We start from the raw sequence: 18,891 nt of genomic DNA, 5'->3' as shown, positions 1-18,891 counted from the left end.
AAGTAAAACTGATATGCAAATTATTGATAAAGCAGCTGTTTTTTCCTCATCAGAAGGCCCCGAGTTTTTCAACTGATTTCATACTCATTAAAGCATTCTCGAGTCTTCCTTTGTTTCCGGCCGTGCGCAGCCGCCTACACGCTCGTGACGGTACGTGGCGTTCTTGGGAGGGTTCGTAACAAGATGTGTTATAAAATCACTAGAAAAGTTTTCCCACAAGTTAAAAGAAATGACGAAAAAGCTTCCACTGAACGAACTACGACACCTACAAAGGCCCTTTTCCCATCCCACAAAGTTGCCTAGCACTTAGCAAAGACCAAGAAACCTCTCACTATAGAGGAAGACCATATTTTACTAATTAATCTGCACATGGTATCCTTATGGAGTCAGCAGCCAAGACACTGGTAAATATGTCTTTGTCAGACAACACTATTAGTCGCAGAATACTTGATATGTCTGACGACATTAATTGTCAGTTGGTGCAAAAACTAAATGGTAATGAAGATTTCGCTACTCTGTTGGATGAAGCTACAGACAACGACAATGATGCGTAAGAGACTTATGAATGATAATGAACTTCATGAAACTCTTCCTTCCTGCTGGAAAATAACTCTTCGTACAAAAGCAGCAGACCTATCTGGAATACTACACTCTTTTGTGGATGGAAATTGGGAATATGGTGTTGTTGTTGTGGTCTTCAGTCCTGAGACTGGTTTGATGCAGCTCTCCATGCTACTCTATCCTGTGCAAGCTTCTTCATCTCCCAGTACCTACTGCAACATACGTCCTTCTGAATCTGCTTAGTGTATTCATCTCTTGGTCTCCCTCTATGATTTTTACGCTCCACACTGCCCTCCAATGCTAAATTTGTGATCCCTTGATGCCTCAGAACATGCCCTACCAACCGTCCCTTCTTCTTGTCAAGTTGTGCCACAAACTCCTCTTCTCCCTAATTCTATTCAATACCTCCTCATTAGTAATGTGATCTACCCATCTAATCTTCAGCATTCTTCTGTAGCACCACATTTCGAAAGCTTCTATTCTCTTCTTGTCCAAACTATTTATCGTCCATGTTTCACTTCCATACATGGCTACGCTCCATACAAATACTTTCAGAAACTACTTCCTGACACTTAAATCTATACTCGATGTTAACAAATTTCTGTTCTTCAGAAACGCTTTTCTTGCCATTGCCAGTCTACGTTTTACATCGTCTCTACTTCAACCATCATCAGTTATTTTTCTCCATAAATAGCAAAACTCCTTTACTACTTTAAGTGTCTCATTTCCTAATCTAATTTCCTCAGCATCACCCGACCTAATTCGACTACATTCCATTATCCTCGTTTTGCTTTTGTTGATGTTCATCTTATATCCTCCTTTCAAGACACTGTCCATTCCATTCAACTGCTCTTCCAAGTCCTTTGCTGTCTCTAACAGAATTACAATGTCATCGGCGAACCTCAAAGTTTTTATTTCTTCTCCATGGATTTTAATACCTACTCCGAACTTTTCTTTTGTTTCCTTTACTGCTTGCACAATATACAGATTGAATAACATCGGGGATAGGCTACAACCCTGTCTCACTCCCTTCCCAACCACTGCTTCCCTTTCATGCCCCTCGAATCTTATAACTGCCATCTGGTTTCTGTTTTTTTTTTTGTCATCAGTCTACTGACTGGTTTGATGCGAGCCGCCACGAATTCCTTTCCTGTGCTAAGCTCTTCATCTCAGAGTAGCACTTGCAACCTACGTGCGCAATTATTTGCTTGACGTATTCCAATCTCTGTCTTCCTCTACAGTTTTTGCCCTCTACAACTCCCTCTAGTACCATGGAAGTCATTCCTTCATGTCTTAGCAGATGTCCAACATCCTGTCCCTTCTCCTTATCAGTGTTTTCCACATATTCCTTTCCTCTCCGATTCTGCGTAGAACCTCCTCATTCCTTACCTTATCAGTCCACCTAATTTTCAACATTCGTCTATAGCACCACATCTCAAATGCTTCGATTCTCTTCTGTTCCGGTTTTCCCACAGTTCATGTTTCACTACCATACAATGCTGTACTCCAGACGTACATCCTCAGAAATTTCTTCCTCAAATTAAGGCCGGTATTTGATATTAGTAGACTTCTCTTGGCCAGAAACGCCTTTTTTGTCATAGCGAGTCTGCTTTTGATGTCCTCCTTGCTCCGTCCGTCATTGGTTATTTTACTGCCTAGGTAGCAGAATTCCTTAACTTCATTGACTTCGTGACCATCAATCCTGATGTTAAGTTTCTCGCTGTTCTCATTTCTACTACTTCTCATTACCTTCGTCTTTCTCCGATTTACTCTCAAACCATACTGTGTACTCGTTAGACTGTTCATTCCGTTCAGCAGATCATTTAATTCTTCTTCACTTTCACTCAGTATAGCAATGTCATCAGCGAATCGTATCATTGATATCCTTTCACCTTGTATTTTAATTCCACTCCTGAACCTTACTTTTATTTCCATCATTGTTTCCTCGATGTACAGATTGAAGAGTAGGGGCGAAAGGCTACAGCCTTGTCTTACACCCTTCTTAATATGAATACTTCGTTCTTGATCGTTCACTCTTATTATTCCCTCTTGGTTGTTGTACATATTGTATATGACCCGTCTCTCCCTATAGCTTACCCCTCCTTTTTTCAGAATCTCGAACAGCTTGCACCATTTTATATTGTCGAACGCTTTTTCCAGGTCGACAAATCCCATGAAAGTGTCTTGAGTTTTCTTTAGCCTTGCTTCCATTATTAGCCGTAACGACAGAATTGCCTCTCTCGTCCCTTTACTTTTCCTAAAGCCAAACTGATCGTCACCTAGCGCATTCTCAATTTTCTTTTCCATTCTTCTGTATATTATTCTTGTAAGTAGCTTCGATGCATGAGCTGTTAAGCTGATTGTGCGATAATTCTCGCACTTGTCAGCTCTTGCCGTCTTCGGAATTGTGTGGATGATGCTTTTCCGAAAGTCAGATGGTATGTCGCCAGACTCATATATTCTACACATCAACGTGAATAGTCGTTTTGTTGCCACTTCCCCCAATGATTTTAGAAATTCTGATGGAATGTTATCTATCCCTTCTGACTTATTTGACCGTAAGTCCTCCAAAGCTCTTTTAAATTCCGATTCTGGTTTCTGTACAAATTGTAAATAGCCTTTCACTCCCTGTATTTTACCCCTGCCACCTTCGAAATTTGAAAGAGAGTGTTCCACTCAACATTGTCAAAAGCTTTCTCTAAGTCTACAAATGCTAGAAACTTAGGTTTGCCATACCTTAATCTTTCTTCTAAGATAAGTCGTAAGGTCAGTATTGCCTCACGTGTTCCAATATTTCTACGGAATCCAAACTGATCTTCCCCAAGGTTGGCTTCTACTAGTTTTTCCATTGGTCTGTAAAGAATTTTGCAGCTGTGACTTATTAAACTGATTGTTCGGTAATTTCCACATCTGTCAACACCTGCTTTCTTTGGGATTGGAATTATTATATTCTTCTTGAAGTCTGAGGGTATTTCGCCAGTCTCATACATCTTGCTCACCAGATGGTAGAGTTTTGTCAGGACTGGCTCTCCCAAGGCCGTCAATAGTTCTAATGGAATGTTGTCTACTCCCGGGGCCTTCTTTCGACTTAGGTCTTTCAATCCTCTGTCAAGCTCTTCATGCAGTATTGTATCTTCCATTTCGTCTTCATCTACATTCTCTTCCATTTCCAGAATATTGTCCTCAAGTACGTCGCCCTTGTATAGACCCTCTATATACTCGTTACACCTTTCTGCTTTCCCTTCTTTGCTTAGAACTGGGTTTCTATCTGAGCTCTTGATATTCATACAAGTGGTTCTCTTTTCTCCAAAGGTCTCTTTAATTTTCCTGTAGGCAGTATCTATCTTACCCGTAGTGAGATAAGCCTCTACATCCTTACATTTGTCCTCTTACCCGCACTCCTATTTCTTTATTCATCCCTGCTTAGCCATTTTGCACTTCCTGTCGATCTCATTTTTGAGACGTTTGTATTCCTTTTTGCCTGCTTCATTTACTGCATTTTTATATTTTCTCGTTTCATCAATTAAATTCAATATTTCTTCTGTTACCCAAGGATTGCTACTAGCCCCTGTCTTTTTACCTACTTGATCCTCTGCTGCCTTCACTACTTCATTCCTCAGAGCTACCCATTCTTCTTCTACTGTATTTCTTTCCCCCATTTGTGACAATTGTTCCCTTATGCTCTCCCTGAAACTCTGTACAACCTCTGGTTTAATCAGTTTGTCCAGATCCCATCTCCTTAAATTCCCACCTTTTTGCAGTTTCTTCAGTTTTAATCTACAGCTCATAACCAATAGATTGCGGTCAGAGTCCACATCTGCCCCTGGAAATGTCTTACAATTTAAGACCTGGCTCCTAAATCTCTGTCTTACCATTATATAATCTATCTGATACCTCCTAGTATTTCCAGGATTCTTCCACGTGTACAACCTTCTTTTAAGATTCTTGAACTAAGTGTTCGCTATGATTAAGTTATGCGCTGTGCAAAATTCTACCAGACGGCTTCCTCTTTCATTTCTTTGCCCCAATCCATATTCACCTACTATGTTTCCTTCTCTCCCTTTTCCTACTCTCGAATTCCAGTGACCCATGACCATTAAATTTTCGTCTCCCTTTACTACCTGAATAATTTCTTTTATCTCATCATACATTTCATCAATTTTTTCATGATCTGCAGAGCTAGTTGGCATATAATCTTGTACTATTGTAGTAGGTGTGGGCTTCGTGTCTGTCTTGGCCACAATAATGCGTTCACTATGCTGTTTGTAGTAGCTTACCCGCACTCCTATTTTTTTATTCATTATTAAACCTACTCCTCCATTACCCCTATTTGACTTTGTATTTATAACCCTGTATTCACCTGACTAAAAGTCTTGTTCCTCCTGCCACCGAACTTCACTAATTCCCACTATATCTAACTTTAACCTATCCATTTCCCTTTTTAAATTTTCTAACCTACCTGCCCGATTAAGGCATCTGACATTCCACTCTCCGATCCGTAGAACGCCAGTTTTCTTTCTCCTGATGAAATGAAATGAAATGTCGTGTGGCTAGGGCATCCCGTCGGGTAGACCGTTCGCCTGGTGCAGGTCTTTCGAGTTGACGCCACTTCGACGACCTGCGTGTCGATGGGTTTGAAACGATGATGATTAGGAAAACACAACACCCAGTCCCTTAGCGGAGAAAATCTCCGGCCCAGCCGGGAATCGAGCCCGGGACCGTAGGATTGACAGTCTGTCACGCTGACCACTCAGCTACCGTGGCCGTACCTTTCTCCTGATAAGGACGTCCTCCTGAGTAGTCCGCGCCCGGAGATCCGAATGGGGGACTATTTTACCTCCGGAAAATTTTACCCAAGAGGACGTCATCATCATTTAACCATACAGTAAAGCTGCATTCCCTCGGGAAAAATTACGGCTGTAGTTACCTCTTGCTTTCAGCCGTTCGCAGTACCAGCACAGCAAGGCCGTTTTGGTTAGGGTTACAAGGCCAGATCAGTCAATCATCCAGACTGTTGCCTCTGCAACTACTGAAAAGGCTGCAGCCCCTCTTCAGGAACCACACATTTGTCTGGCCTCTCAACAGATACCCCTCCGTTGTGGTTGCACCTGCGGTACGGCCATCTGTATCGCTGAGGCACGCAAGCCTCCCCACCAAAGGCAAGGTCCATGGTTCATGGGGGGGGGGGGGGAGGAGGAATATGGTATAGCCGTGTAATCGATGGAGGTCGTAGTGAGGCTGGATGTTATGCCGGATCGCGAACTCTGATTCGTAAAGAGGCTCCTCAAGCTATTGGGACATACTGTTTTATTCACCGAGATACTCTCGATCAGAAAGCGTAAGGCCTGTCCTTCATGAGGTTCTTCAATCAGCAATAGACGTGGTAAATTTCATTAAAGGTTAGCTACTTAGGTCGAGATGTTTTCAACAAATATACGTTGATATAGGAGGCGAATACGTTTCCCTAATTTTTACAGTAACTTGCGCTAGCCTTCATGTAGGAAAGTCTTGATAAGAATTTATGAATCCAGGAATATTTTACTCTTAACTTGTTCTTTGTGCCATCATTGAAAATCTCAATTCATGAAATTCAGCTCTTCAAGGTAATGAGGCCAAAATTATGCAAATGTCAGGCAAAATTTCAGCCTTGAGAAAGAATCTAGTATAGTGGAAGAAAACTTTGGATGATAAAGATATAAATTACATTTTCTTTGCACTTCACACGATTTTAAAACACAGTGACTTTCAGTTGAGTGAAGAAATTGTCTGTGGTTGCGAATGGTATATCTCAATTCAATGATAACTTTCTGAAGTATTTTTCAGAAGAAGTTGATCAACCAAACTGGATCAAAGCTCCTTTCAGTATAGAACTTCTAACGACACTTACCGCTGAAAAACAAAGCGATTTGCTGATGTTTCTGCAGACACCAGACTGAAATCGAAGTTCGTTTCCCCATCACTGCTTGAGTTTTCTAACTTGACAAAGTGGGAGTATTCGCACCTCTTTACGTGTTTTGGTACGGTTAGCAACAAACTACTTACAAGAGATAGGTTTTTCGGCATTGGCATTCACGAACACGAAATATAGAATGAGAATGACAGTGGAAAAGAGACGCGAGTCACAGTTTCCAATCTTAAGCCCAGGGTCAGTTCGAGAACATATTCCCACACTAGCGACATATCATTTACCATTCTCCCCTCCTTCATTTTCCCACAACAGCTACATATTATTTGGCGCCATTCCCCTCCCCTCCTTCCATCACACGCTGAGGTCAAAAGTCATGGGGTAGCTTCTTATATCGTGTCGGACGGACTCAACAAATCGTTGGAAGTCCCCTGCAGAATGATGAGCCATGCTGGCTCTGTAGTCGTCCACAATCGTGAAAGTGTTGCCGGTGCAGAATTTTGTGCACAAACTGGCCTCTAGATTATGTCCCATTAATTTTCGATAGGATTTATGTTGTGCGATCTGGTTGGCCAAATCATTCGCTCGAACTGTCCAGAATGTTCTTCAAAGCAATCACGAAGAAATGAGACCATGAAAGGCTGCAAATGATCTCGAAGTGGCTGAACGTAACCATTTCCAGTTAGTGACGGGTTCAGTTGGAACAGAGGAGCCAGTCAATTCCATGTAAAGTCATCCTACACCGTTATGAAGCTACCACCAGTTTGCACAGAGCCTTGTTGACAACTTGGGTCCATGGCCTCGTGGGGTCTTCGCCACACTCGAAACCTACTATCAGCTCTTACCAACTGAACTCGGGGCTCATCTGACCACGCCACGGTTTTCCAGTCATCTAGGGTCCAACCGATATGGTCACGAGTCCAGGAGAGACGCGGCAGGCGATGTCGTGCTGTTAGCAGAGGCATTAGCGTCTGTCGTCTACTGCCGTAGTCCAGGAACGCCCAATTTCGCGGCACAGCCCTAACAGATATGTTCGTAGCATGTTACACATATATTTCTGTGGTTATTTCACGTAGTGTTGCTTGTCTGTTAGCACTGCAACACTACGCAAACGCCTTTTCTCTCGGTTCTTATGTGAAGGCACCGGCCGCTTCGTTGTCCGAGGTGAGAAGTAATGTTCGAAATTTGGTATTCTAGACACACCCTTGACGCTGTGGATCTCGAAATATTGAATTCCCTAACGATTTTCGAAATGGAATGTCCCATACATCCAGCTCCAACTACCATTCCGCTTTCAAAGTCTGTTAATTCCTGTCGTGCAGCCATAATAACGTCGGATACTTTTTCCACTAGAATCACCTGAGTACAAATGACAGCTCCACCAATGCACTGCCCTTTTATATTTGTATATCTTGTGTACGCGATACTACCGCCATTTACGAGGGTGAGTCAAGTGGAAACCTTAAATATTTTTTAATTGTTATTTATTGTGCAGAAGTGGTACAAAGCTGTAACAATTTTCATCAATCTCCCCCACGCTCAATGAAATTCCTCCAACGCTTACAAAGTGCATAAATTCATTTAGAAAAAAATTCTTTTGGTAGTCCGCGCAACCACTCATGCACCGCGTGGTGTACCTCTTCATCAGAACGGAACTTCTTTCCTCCCATTGCGTCTTTGAGTGGCCCAAACGTATGGAAATCACTTGGGGCAAGGTCTGGTGAGTATGGTGGATGAGGAAGACACTCAAAATGCAGGTCTGTGATTGTTGCAACTGTTGTACGGGCAGTGTGGGGCCTTGCATTGTCATTTTGCAAAAGGACACCTGCTGACAGAAATCCACGTCGCTTTGATTTGATTGCAGGCCGCAGATGATTTTTTAGGAGATCTGTGTATGATGCACTGGTGACAGTGGTCCCTCTAGGCATGTAATGCTAAAACGTGACGCCTTTTTCGTCCCAAAGGAGAGTCAGCACAACCTTCCCTGCTGATGGTTCTGTTCCAAACTTCTTTGGTTTTGGTGATGAGGAATGGCGCCATTCCTTGCTTGCTCTCTTCGTTTCCGGTTGCTGGAAGTGAACCCAAGTTTCGTCCCCAGTAACGATTCTTGCAAGGAAGCCATCACCTTCTCGTTCAAAGCGCCGAAGAAGTTCTTCACAAACTGACCAAAAATTCCTGATTTTAGGCCATTCCAATATGGGTTAATAGAACTGTTCTCAATGATGATATGAATTTAGATTCTATTGATTTAAAACAATCAAAATCAGGAGGCCTAAATTCAGCTATAACGCAGTTGAAAGTACTCTCAACACTCGCCATAATAACAGAGAAATATGAGAATCTGCAGCATTTACTTCTACTCGTGTCTCCAGTTTATCCCATCCATTCTATACAAATCTTGAGCACAAACCAAAAACATCTGCTTCCAAACCATATAAAAGATCACCAGCTAGTAGAGAGCCAAGCACACAATATGCTAATGGTCTGCTGCCTTCTAATGATCGGAATACTTACTGTAATAAAACCCAATGGGAGTATGTGTATGAACAAAGAGTTCGCTTGGAAATTTATGTTTCTGTATGTGGCACTATTTATTCATTTGTCTTATCGACTCCTTTACTCAAGAAGTGTTATTGGTATAAGTGCAGATATTGTGATCATTAGTGCCTTAATATGTACCCACTTCACTGTATTAGTTGTGTTTCCTCTGTGTCTAACAGTCTTACCGCAAACACGTCAGATAATTTACTACCTGATGATTTTTGCCGGTCATAACAGTATCACTAAGTGGACTACACATGTCAGTATAGCCAATGCATACAACTTTTAATAGGTATAATAAGTATAATAATTAGTTTGCAATAAAAACTGATGTAATTTTCAATTCACTGTCCTTAGTTACCAATAAAAATACCTCCACTTATTTCCCTAACACCCTGTATATAATCAGTAAAATGTATGGATTAATGTAATACATGAAAACGGGACAATATATTATGTCACATTGTTGTGGTTCATACCAAACTTGATATTATTGAGAGTCATAGGGATGTACGTGACAGCCTTGGAGGTAGATGGGTGAAAGTCCTAACTAGATTATTGGTAAAACTGTAATAAAAATGTAACTGAGCACAACGTTCTGAATTTAATTCATGGATATTGTATGTTTAACTTTATTAATAGCCACTGCATACTATTGTTATTGTAGATAATGTATCAAATGAATGTAGAATTTTAAATTTGATACGGTCTTTGAAAATAATTTTATCAGAATCATGGTTTTGTCACATATACCATTTTACTTTTAATAACAATAGCGTCCACGGATGGAAGTGTACGAGGGGAAACGGGGAGGGGGGAGGGGGAGGTGGGACGCCAAATGATAAATCGCTTGTGTGAGAAAATACTGTCCGACCCTGTGTGTCAGTACAAAATGTTGGAGTGATTGAAGTGCATAATGTATATCGAAGTAATTATACTATACGACCTAATGTAAGGAAACCAAGTAACAAACAAATTGCACATGTAGATGATAGAAGTGTAAGATCGTCTTACATCCAGTTTAAAAAAATATTGTTTCATATGTGCTGAAAAGTATGACTCAGAGGCTGAAAGAAAAAAAAAGCCACCCCAAAAACACCGCGGATTATGTGAAGTTCATTCTTGAACTCTGAAACAGACACTGCTTGAGAAAGCAGAGAAACGCGATTATTTCAGTAGAAAGATTGCTGAAAGTATCAACAGTGTTTTGTGTTCAGTAGCTGCAGAAGCCCGTTATCATCAAGATTGTTGTACTAAGGTACTGTCGAACCCCTTCTCTATTCGAAAAAGAGGCTGCCTTCGTGAAACCGGCTTTGATACTGCTTTTCAAGAGGCATGCAACTTCGAATATTTATCAGATAATGTCAATTTTCACTGCACGATATATGTCAGAAAGTCAATGAATGCCTTCCAGAAGAGATACAATGACTAAAAACTATAAAAAACAAATTGACTGAACACCACAGTGATGGAGACCCGTTTTTATTTGTTCATCGGATACTATGATACTTTAGATGTGTAGGTGTAGCACATATGATGACTGTTTTATAAAGAAAGTAATTTTTGATTAAGTGTACAGTAATTCTTAATTATCATGACAAGTTATTTTGATTCCAATATAAAAATTAAGCTGCATATCACTGAACAAAAAACTGTAAGGCAAAATTGTTCTGAATCAATAAAGTGTTTTAAAAAGAATTTCATTCATTTTTTTACCTTCAGATTCGAGTAGTAACATTTATAGTCAGATATATTTAGTTGTGGAGAAACTGAAGAAAGATTAAAACGCATTAAATCGTAGTTAAACAGTGTGCCAAACTCATAGGCGACTGGATTTTTAATCTTGCAGACAGAATGTAACGAAAACTGATTATCTTGCTTAAAACATTCATGTGACCTTTTTGCGTAGTATTTCGATAGAAACGTTTTTTGTTGTGATAGATCAATTCCACGGATGAAGTGTTTTTCGTAAAAATTGAATTATGTGCTGGAGGAGGGAGTCGCTTACCTGCTAGGAAGGAACTTTCCTGTTTCTTGCTGCTACATCCCCTATGAGTGTTTCCCAAAGTTTCAAAATTTTGTAAATTATTTGCGCCATTTTTCCTAATTGGGACGGGGTAATTTATTAATGGTATTTGTAAAAGTTGGGTAATACTCGTAGGCAGGTAGTCGCTTGTCCACCTTAACACCCATACTCCCCCCCCCCCCCCGCCCCCCCCTCCCATCCACCCACCCACCCACTAACCCACCCAAGACCCCACACTGCACAATCAGCCCATTTTGAGCTCATACTAGAAAAACAGTGCGAATAATTCCGAAAGTGAATCACACTGGAGATTAGTATCGGATAGAGGGAAAAAAGGAACTATAAACTTTTCACGACTTGCATTGATATGGATTAGAACTGAAAACGCCTTGTTAGTCTTGGAAATATTTTTAAAATTTGCTTTGATTAAGGTCTTGATCTTCACCATTATTTCTGAAGAGGGATTTTAGTCTTCGCTATTTCCAAGAACAGAAAAAACAAAAAAAGGACAGTGCCATTTAGCACATTTAGAATATTTCCAATCCTCCATAACTGACTGAGTAGCGTTCTGGAGCAAAGTAACATGTAGTTAAATTAATACTGGAGAACGAACAATTTCAGTAACATTACTTAGCCATTCACTAAAGCATATGCAGATCCATATTCAAGTACTTAAGCGTCGATATGGTGCCTTGTATACCCACTGACAGAACGAATATGGTACTTCTTACTTATGAAATTATAATCACCAACCGCCCGGATAGACACGCGCGGTAGCACGCCGCTGCCGGCGCTGGCCCCGGATCGAATCGCCCGGCGGATTAACGACGAGGCCTGGTGTGCCGGCCAGTTGCGTGTGATTTTTAGGGGGTTTCCCAAATCCGAGTAGTTGAATACCGGACTGGTACCCAGGTTCCGCCTAACCTACACGACTGACGAACAATTCGAAACGTTCTCACGCTTTCGCGTGGAATAACACTAGACGCAGGCAGACGGGGCATACAGATTCAGTCCTGGAGGAGACGAGGAAGGGTGGCGACAGGACGATCCGTTCTACCACTATCATTGTCAAATCTAGATTAACGTGCCGACCCGTGAAAACACGGGATAAGGCCAGGAAGTGGTAAAAATCAACAGTGCAGACTTAACAGCCAACTAGTCATTACCATAGCTACCGTACAGGCAACCGCAAGGTCTCGTATGTTAATCGAGAAAGAACAAACCACAATGAGGAAGTGGTGGGTTATTAACATGTTTCGCAGTGTGGCATCGAGTTACGTCAAGGAGACGGAAAGTGAAACAAAAAGAGAAGAAAGTACCTGAAGGGAGAAAGACCATTTATGTGATAAGGTTGTCTGACTGAGTTCCTTTGTGTTCTAGTGAGCTCAGCACTTAACTCATGCGGGTGACTGACCGTTCTTTGTTTATCAGTGACAAGAGAGGACGTAGTGGGTTAGAGTGCAGGAGACTTAACAGTACGTCAGCCGCTTCCCTTTATCAGACTCAGCGGAAGAATTTACGCCCCGCATGCAAAAGCGTACAGCGTTGAGTGCGATGTGCTCTGCTGTTGTGTCGGTTGTAAAAGGTACGTGTTACTTAATAATGGTTTACTGCAGTGGAAGGTTAACTGATGTATTAATTGGGGTGTGTAGACTTGTTGTAACTATTTAGTAATTTACGATTTTGTGCAGGTAACGTGTCTAGTGTCATAAAAATAATTATTGCAACTGTAAACAGCACAAAGAATTGATAACATAATAGTACTGACTATGCTGTTCGTTTTCGTGTTTAAAAAGATTTTTCTGAGAGTACCGGTGACGATATTGGCAATGGTACTGCAGTGAGCATTCCAGAAACGTTCCTCAAACACTGTATGCGATGGATGCAGTTGCATTAAAAGTCAATAACTTTTTAAAAAATTATGCTGATAATTTAACAACATGCAGTATCGTATTGACATTATAGGTAAAGAAAAAAGATAGTCTTTGAAGTCATAGTTTTTGTGAGTGAGGTAACAGCATCTACCGGATGGCTGCACTGAGGTGCAGAGCATAGGAGCGACTCATAAAATGTTTTCTCTGTAGAAATAAAGTCACACGTCGAACATTTTTTGATAACGATAGTATCCAAATTTCTGAAGTGTGAAAACAAAGATGGAAGAATCGGATTTTTATAACTAATCGTTATTACAACGATCATACTCATCCTTGTACGTGATATCCAGCCCATGGTAGGCTTACAAAGACCGCCGCAAATTTTCTCTTACGTCTTCAGATGAGCTACTGATGCATCGTTTTCGACGTGACATTACACTCTGACTTGTTGGGTTGTTTTGAAAATCAGCCTCATGCAAACACAATTTGTTTATTTTTGAATTAACCCAGACATGTTTCGACACCTATGTGTCATCTTCTGTGGGTCAAATTTTTATTTCTGTAAAGTACAAGTAGGCCTAAGAATTACAATGTGTGCAATTTGCTTTGTTTTGTTTAGACGCTCACCTTAAAATTACACCGCTAAATGAACTACATTATTACTCACCGGTTTTTTGTGCTCTCTTTCGTCCTTGTTTTTGACAGCATGTTACCGGCAAACTAGCCATGAAGAAAATTAATACGTATTTATCAAGAACTGTTAAAAAACTGGTGTACAATAGTGCAATTCATTTAACGATGTAATTTTAAGGTGAGCGTTTAAACAAAACAAAGCAAATTGCACATATGGTAATTCTTAGACCTATAACAGCTAAACTATTATAAATTTCATATTGTACTTTACAGAAATAAAAATTTGACCCACAGAAGATGACACAAAGGTGTCGAAACGTGTCTGGGTAAATAGGAAAATAAACAAATTGTATTTGCATAAGGCTGATTTTCAAAACAACCCAATTTTCAATCGCAAACGCGGAAGAACACCAAGAGGAGCTTCAAACCTTAGTAAAATGAGTAATTCTAACTTCCATTATCTGCTTAAGGCACAGCGCAGAACCTGATAAACCAGTGAAGGATGTGGCTACAGGGGGGACGACTGTGACAATGCAACACGAATGAGATGAGGGCATTGCAAAAATGCAAAGCAATACGTGTGTTCTAGCTATGGCAGATGAATTACTAGTACAGTCAGAATTCAAGGTTATTCACTTTCATACTTGTAGCAATGATGTTTTGGATTGTTTCGTTATTCAAAGTCTGTCCTCTTAAGGCGAAATAGTTCAAAAAGTGCTGTACTTTGAAAACAGTGACCAAAAGGAAAACTGCAGACTTTCAACCAGTTTACCTCATGAAATAATGTTTTTTGGCTTCCAAATAATGAATTAGATGCTGACATGACACCCAATTAAGATGCCCTGTAACCGAGGCGGAACGCGTCTGTGTGCACAAGACAACTAAAAAGGTTAATGTGAAGCATGAAAAAAGCGTTTTTGTTTTGAACTATTCTAATTTATATACAGCTGCTGCGAAAATTGCCAGCACAAGAAACTTGCTGAAAAATTTTTCATTTGGAAGGTCACAGAAGGAACTCTCATTTGGTCCTTTCAGACTGAAACGTTCAGACTATGAAGGTAAAGTAACCAACACAGAGCAGTCTGTGGCACAAGGCTTTGTCGAAGTGTGACAGGAGTTGCGACATGTATCAGCACTTAGAAGTAACGTTCTGAGACGATAAGCAATGCAAATGAAGCGCTCAGCACACGGCGAGATAGGGAATACAAGCTTATTTTCAAGTTTCAGTACTTGTGAAGAAAATGCAACTTACGCAGTGCACTAGTGCAATGCTGAAATTATAGCACTGCCAACGAGTATCTCTCAATAACTAGCACTGGGCACTAAAAAATTACACATGTGCACACACGCACACGCGCCCACACTCATATACAGTGTGGTCAGAAACCGTTTGAAAAGGTTGTAAGGGTGTTTCTGAGTACGTTGCGCTGCGAAATAATGTTTAAGAAAAACACTCGATACAGTGCGCTGTTTTCGTGTTGATTAGCATCAAAGTTATCCCGTCAGGCCGTTGGGAGCGCAAATTAAGGGCGCGCCAGAAACAGTGTCACCAAACATATTCTTTGTTTGGTTTCCTAAAACGGAACAAGAAAACGATACAAAAATTGTACACAGGAGGGTACTAAGGATGGAACCCGAGCCAAAGTCTGAGCAGTTTTGTGCGTTGTCATAAACGCTTTGGGAGCACCCGACACTAATCGACTTCTGACGGGCCGCTTGAATTTGCTCGCGTAATGACCTGGTTGGGTAACTTCAATAGTAATTAACTCGCGAACGGCACAAATTGTCGATTTTTTCATAACAATTATTTTTCAGCACGACCTACCCTGCAACACCCTTACATTCTTTTCAGCTTGTATAATACAGGGTGTAAAGAAGACTGTGTGCTGTGTATGACTTCGTACGCAGTGGTAAGGAGAGGTGGGCTACATAGAGGTGCAGCAACTGTTGTTGTAGTAAAGCTGTAAAGGAGCAGAAATGATCAGCGAACAAGCAAAATGCAGTAAACAGAAGATTTATGTAACTTGTATCTCTGCAAGTGAAGTAAGACTCATAAATATTGCAGCAAGAAATAAAGTCCATCTCTGACTGTCAACGTGGAAGGGGCTCCCTAAAGTAAGCAGGAATGATGATGTCATAGCGTAGAGGCTCCAAGCACAAGTGGGCTGTGGGCAGCCGCGGTCATCCTATACTGCGGCAGCAGAGGGCGCTCTTAGTCCAGTGTGGGTGGAAGTGCGGCTCAGTGGGCGCGCATCATTGGGTCCACCAAATGCCGCGCGACTGCTATCAGCGTCGTATGGAAACCTGCAATTCCGTTGTTATGATGCCCTTGGGGTGGTATTGACATGTGATACCACACTACATACACAAAATTTTATACAAAATTGTAGAGTGTTTAGAGGAGATAAAAACAAACACTTCTCATGTGGCGAAAATGACAGAGGTGCACAGTTTCCCCGCTTGGGATACATAAATGTTTTGCCACTATTGATGTTCAGAGATTGAGTTAAAACTGCTCTGTGTTCAGTATTGTTTTGGAGATGTTGCGACAAAGTCGTCTGTTAACATTAAAGTTGACCTGGCATCTGCATACTAATTTCATGAGTAATGGCTGCAATTCCTCTAGAGTGTCTAAATAAAAGCTTCACACCCCTCCCCCCCCCCCCCCCCCCCCGCCCACAAGAAATCCATAGGAGGTCAGCAACATTTCTATGTGGTTACAAAATAAGGACAAATCGGAAATTTGTGTACAAGTACTTAGGCGAATCCCTGGACCTGCAGGGAGAGAGAAAATGTCACTGACAGTTTGGAAGCAAAAACTTAGAAGAGCTCATCGTAAAATCAACATCTACGACAAAGAATGTATATACATAAACACAAAAATCACACATTCTGACATGCTTATCAAGCTGAAGCCTTGTACGCCAGCGAAAAGCGTAAACTCCACAGAAAAGGTGATCTGGAAGAAATTTTAAAGGAAGAACGCAAAACTCTAAGAAAGGTACTCGGTCCCGAAAGAAGAAATGATGTATACAGAGTAAAATCCTGAAAAACAAACGAAAAGCTATCAAATCTTACTGCAGACATAAGAAAATGAAGACTGAAATTTTAACCGCATATCCACGGATTCCCAACAAATAGACTTACAAAATAACGAGGTACATAGAACAACTCAAAACCATACCCTAGACCTAGCAGGACAAAAATGATTTAGAAAAGGCTCATACAAGTTCTTCAGAGGTTTTCGACAGAAACTAATACAGACAAATACTTATCAAATGGGATGTACTGCCAGAGAATAAAGTCACCACCAGACCAGGGACAAAGTGGACTGCCTGGAAACTACTCTGAAGATTGAAAATTATTAGCTTTGCGTGATGGGACAGGTTCGTACTGCTGATCCCAAACACTCTGGCAGTATTCAAGAATAGATCGCACTAACGCCGTGTGTGCAACCTCCTTTACAGGTGAACCACTCTTTTCTAAAATTCTCCCAATAAACCGAATTCGACAGTTCGCCTTCCCTGTCCAGTCCTCACATGCTGCTTCCAATTCATATCGCTCTGCAACGTTATGCCCAGATGTTTTAACGACCATGACCGTGTCATGCTGCGTTCGAACATTACCGGTTTATTTCTCCTACTCATTTGAATTAACTTACATTTTTCTACGTTTGGAGGTAGCTGTCGTTCATCACGCCAACTACAAATTCGGTCTAAGTCATATTGTATCCTCCTATAGTCACTCAACTTCGACACCTTACCGTACACCACAAATACATTAGCGAACAACCACAGATTGCTGCCCACATTTCCCGCCAAACTATTTATGTACTTAGAGAACAAAAGCGGTCCTATCACACTTTCCTGGGGCGCTCCTGACCATACTCTTGTCTTTGATGGCCGGCCGGTGTGGCCGTGCGGTTCTAGGCGCTTCAGTCTGGAACCGCGTGCGGCTACGGTCGCAGGTTCGAATCCTGCCTCGGGCATGGATGTGTGTGATGTCCTTAGGTTAGTTAGGTTTAAGTAGATCTAAGTTCTAGGGGAGTGATGACCTCAGCTGTGAAGTGCTATAGTACTCAGAGCCATTTGAACCATTTGTAATTCTGCGGCTCCGTTCTTTTACCCTTATATACAGAGTTCAACAAAGTCAAATGTAGCGCAACAAACAGCAAATCAGTCTTTGTGTAGCAAGACTGTAAAGTTACATTTCAGTACACCTAATGAACGGACGTATAGCCAAAAGATTACATTAGCTAGTTTCATTATAGCTTAATTAACCCATACCGAGGGTTAAAAAAAACCTGAAAATATAGTAACATTTTGTCGTCACAAATTGTTAGAGCTACCCTTTTTGCTGGTAGCAGCAAGGTACAATAAAAGTACAGTGCGTGACAGTACTATCTATCGTCTGCGTATATCTTTAAACTCATTTAACTGGTAACCACTGGTGCGAAAGCTGGTCTCGTCTCTAGGTAGGATCTTTCAGCTGTTCGCAAGTGCAGATTGTTAAAAAAAAGTAATTGTCTGACTTACGTATACTTATCACTCAAGTGGGACTCGAGAAACTACCGGCGAAGTACGAACCGCGCAAAGAAAAGAAGAAACAGGAGTCCTGAAATACGAACTGCTACGCGAGGCAGATTAAATGCTTAACCACGGTCGAGGCAGAACGCAAGGTTTTCGCAAGATACGGCTTTTCTGCACGAGGCGGCGCTTACATCGCAGACTGGTTATTTGGAGTCGGCCTTTGAAGCGCGCGGCTAGACGGACGGGTTACTGCCGGCAGCGGCAGTTGCTGGAGGATTCGCCTGCTGATCGCAGAACTTACCTGGCGGCTGCAGTGACACTTGTGCAGACGCGCTAACGCTACCTCACTTCGTGTGCAGGCGTGAAAACAAGGTAAGCAGTTAATATCTGGGGCATTTTATCGCAATACAGTTATCCTTATTTCATTAATTTATACAATTTTTATTTATTTTACTTTGCCATTTAAAAAAGCTTGAGAGTCAACTGCTGTCACGCTGTCTCTGTGTATTCTGTGTTTAAGGAAGTTTGTTTTTGTAGAAAACGTTTGCATGCGCCTCATTTTCATTACGTCGATGACGTTTGAAGTGCATAGTCCTTGTGTTGCTGAAAATCAATGACGAATATTTAATTGGAAAGTCTCGTTCTGCTATCTTTCATTGTCACGTGCATCTACATGTTTATAACACCGTTGTAATATTTTAAAATTCTGACTGCGTCTAAGATGAACCTTTTGAGTGGAAGGTATAGGATAACTCAGTAAAGATATCATGACTGTTTACGAATGGAGTTCTGAATCTAATGTTTAAGAATTTTTAGAAGCGA

The 18,891-nt window shown here is 41.2% G+C and overlaps 1 protein-coding gene across 1 annotated transcript in view; it reads left to right on the top strand.

Moving 5' to 3' along the window:
• The first annotated feature begins 18,291 nt into the window (after nucleotides 1-18,291).
• The window catches only part of LOC126262420 (probable cytochrome P450 6a14), a 102,270-nt gene continuing 101,670 nt past the window's right edge, over nucleotides 18,292-18,891 (top strand). Inside the window, exon 1 of the mRNA XM_049959053.1 lies at nucleotides 18,292-18,441. The gene's annotated coding sequence lies outside the window, so the exon portion shown is untranslated. The remainder of the gene's footprint in view (nucleotides 18,442-18,891) is intronic.

Source organism: Schistocerca nitens, chromosome 6 (genome assembly GCF_023898315.1).
Source record: "Schistocerca nitens isolate TAMUIC-IGC-003100 chromosome 6, iqSchNite1.1, whole genome shotgun sequence".
Lineage (NCBI taxonomy): Eukaryota > Metazoa > Arthropoda > Insecta > Orthoptera > Acrididae > Schistocerca > Schistocerca nitens.
The sequence above is the reverse complement of the archived record's forward strand: the minus strand, read 5'-3'. Positions and strand labels throughout refer to the sequence as shown.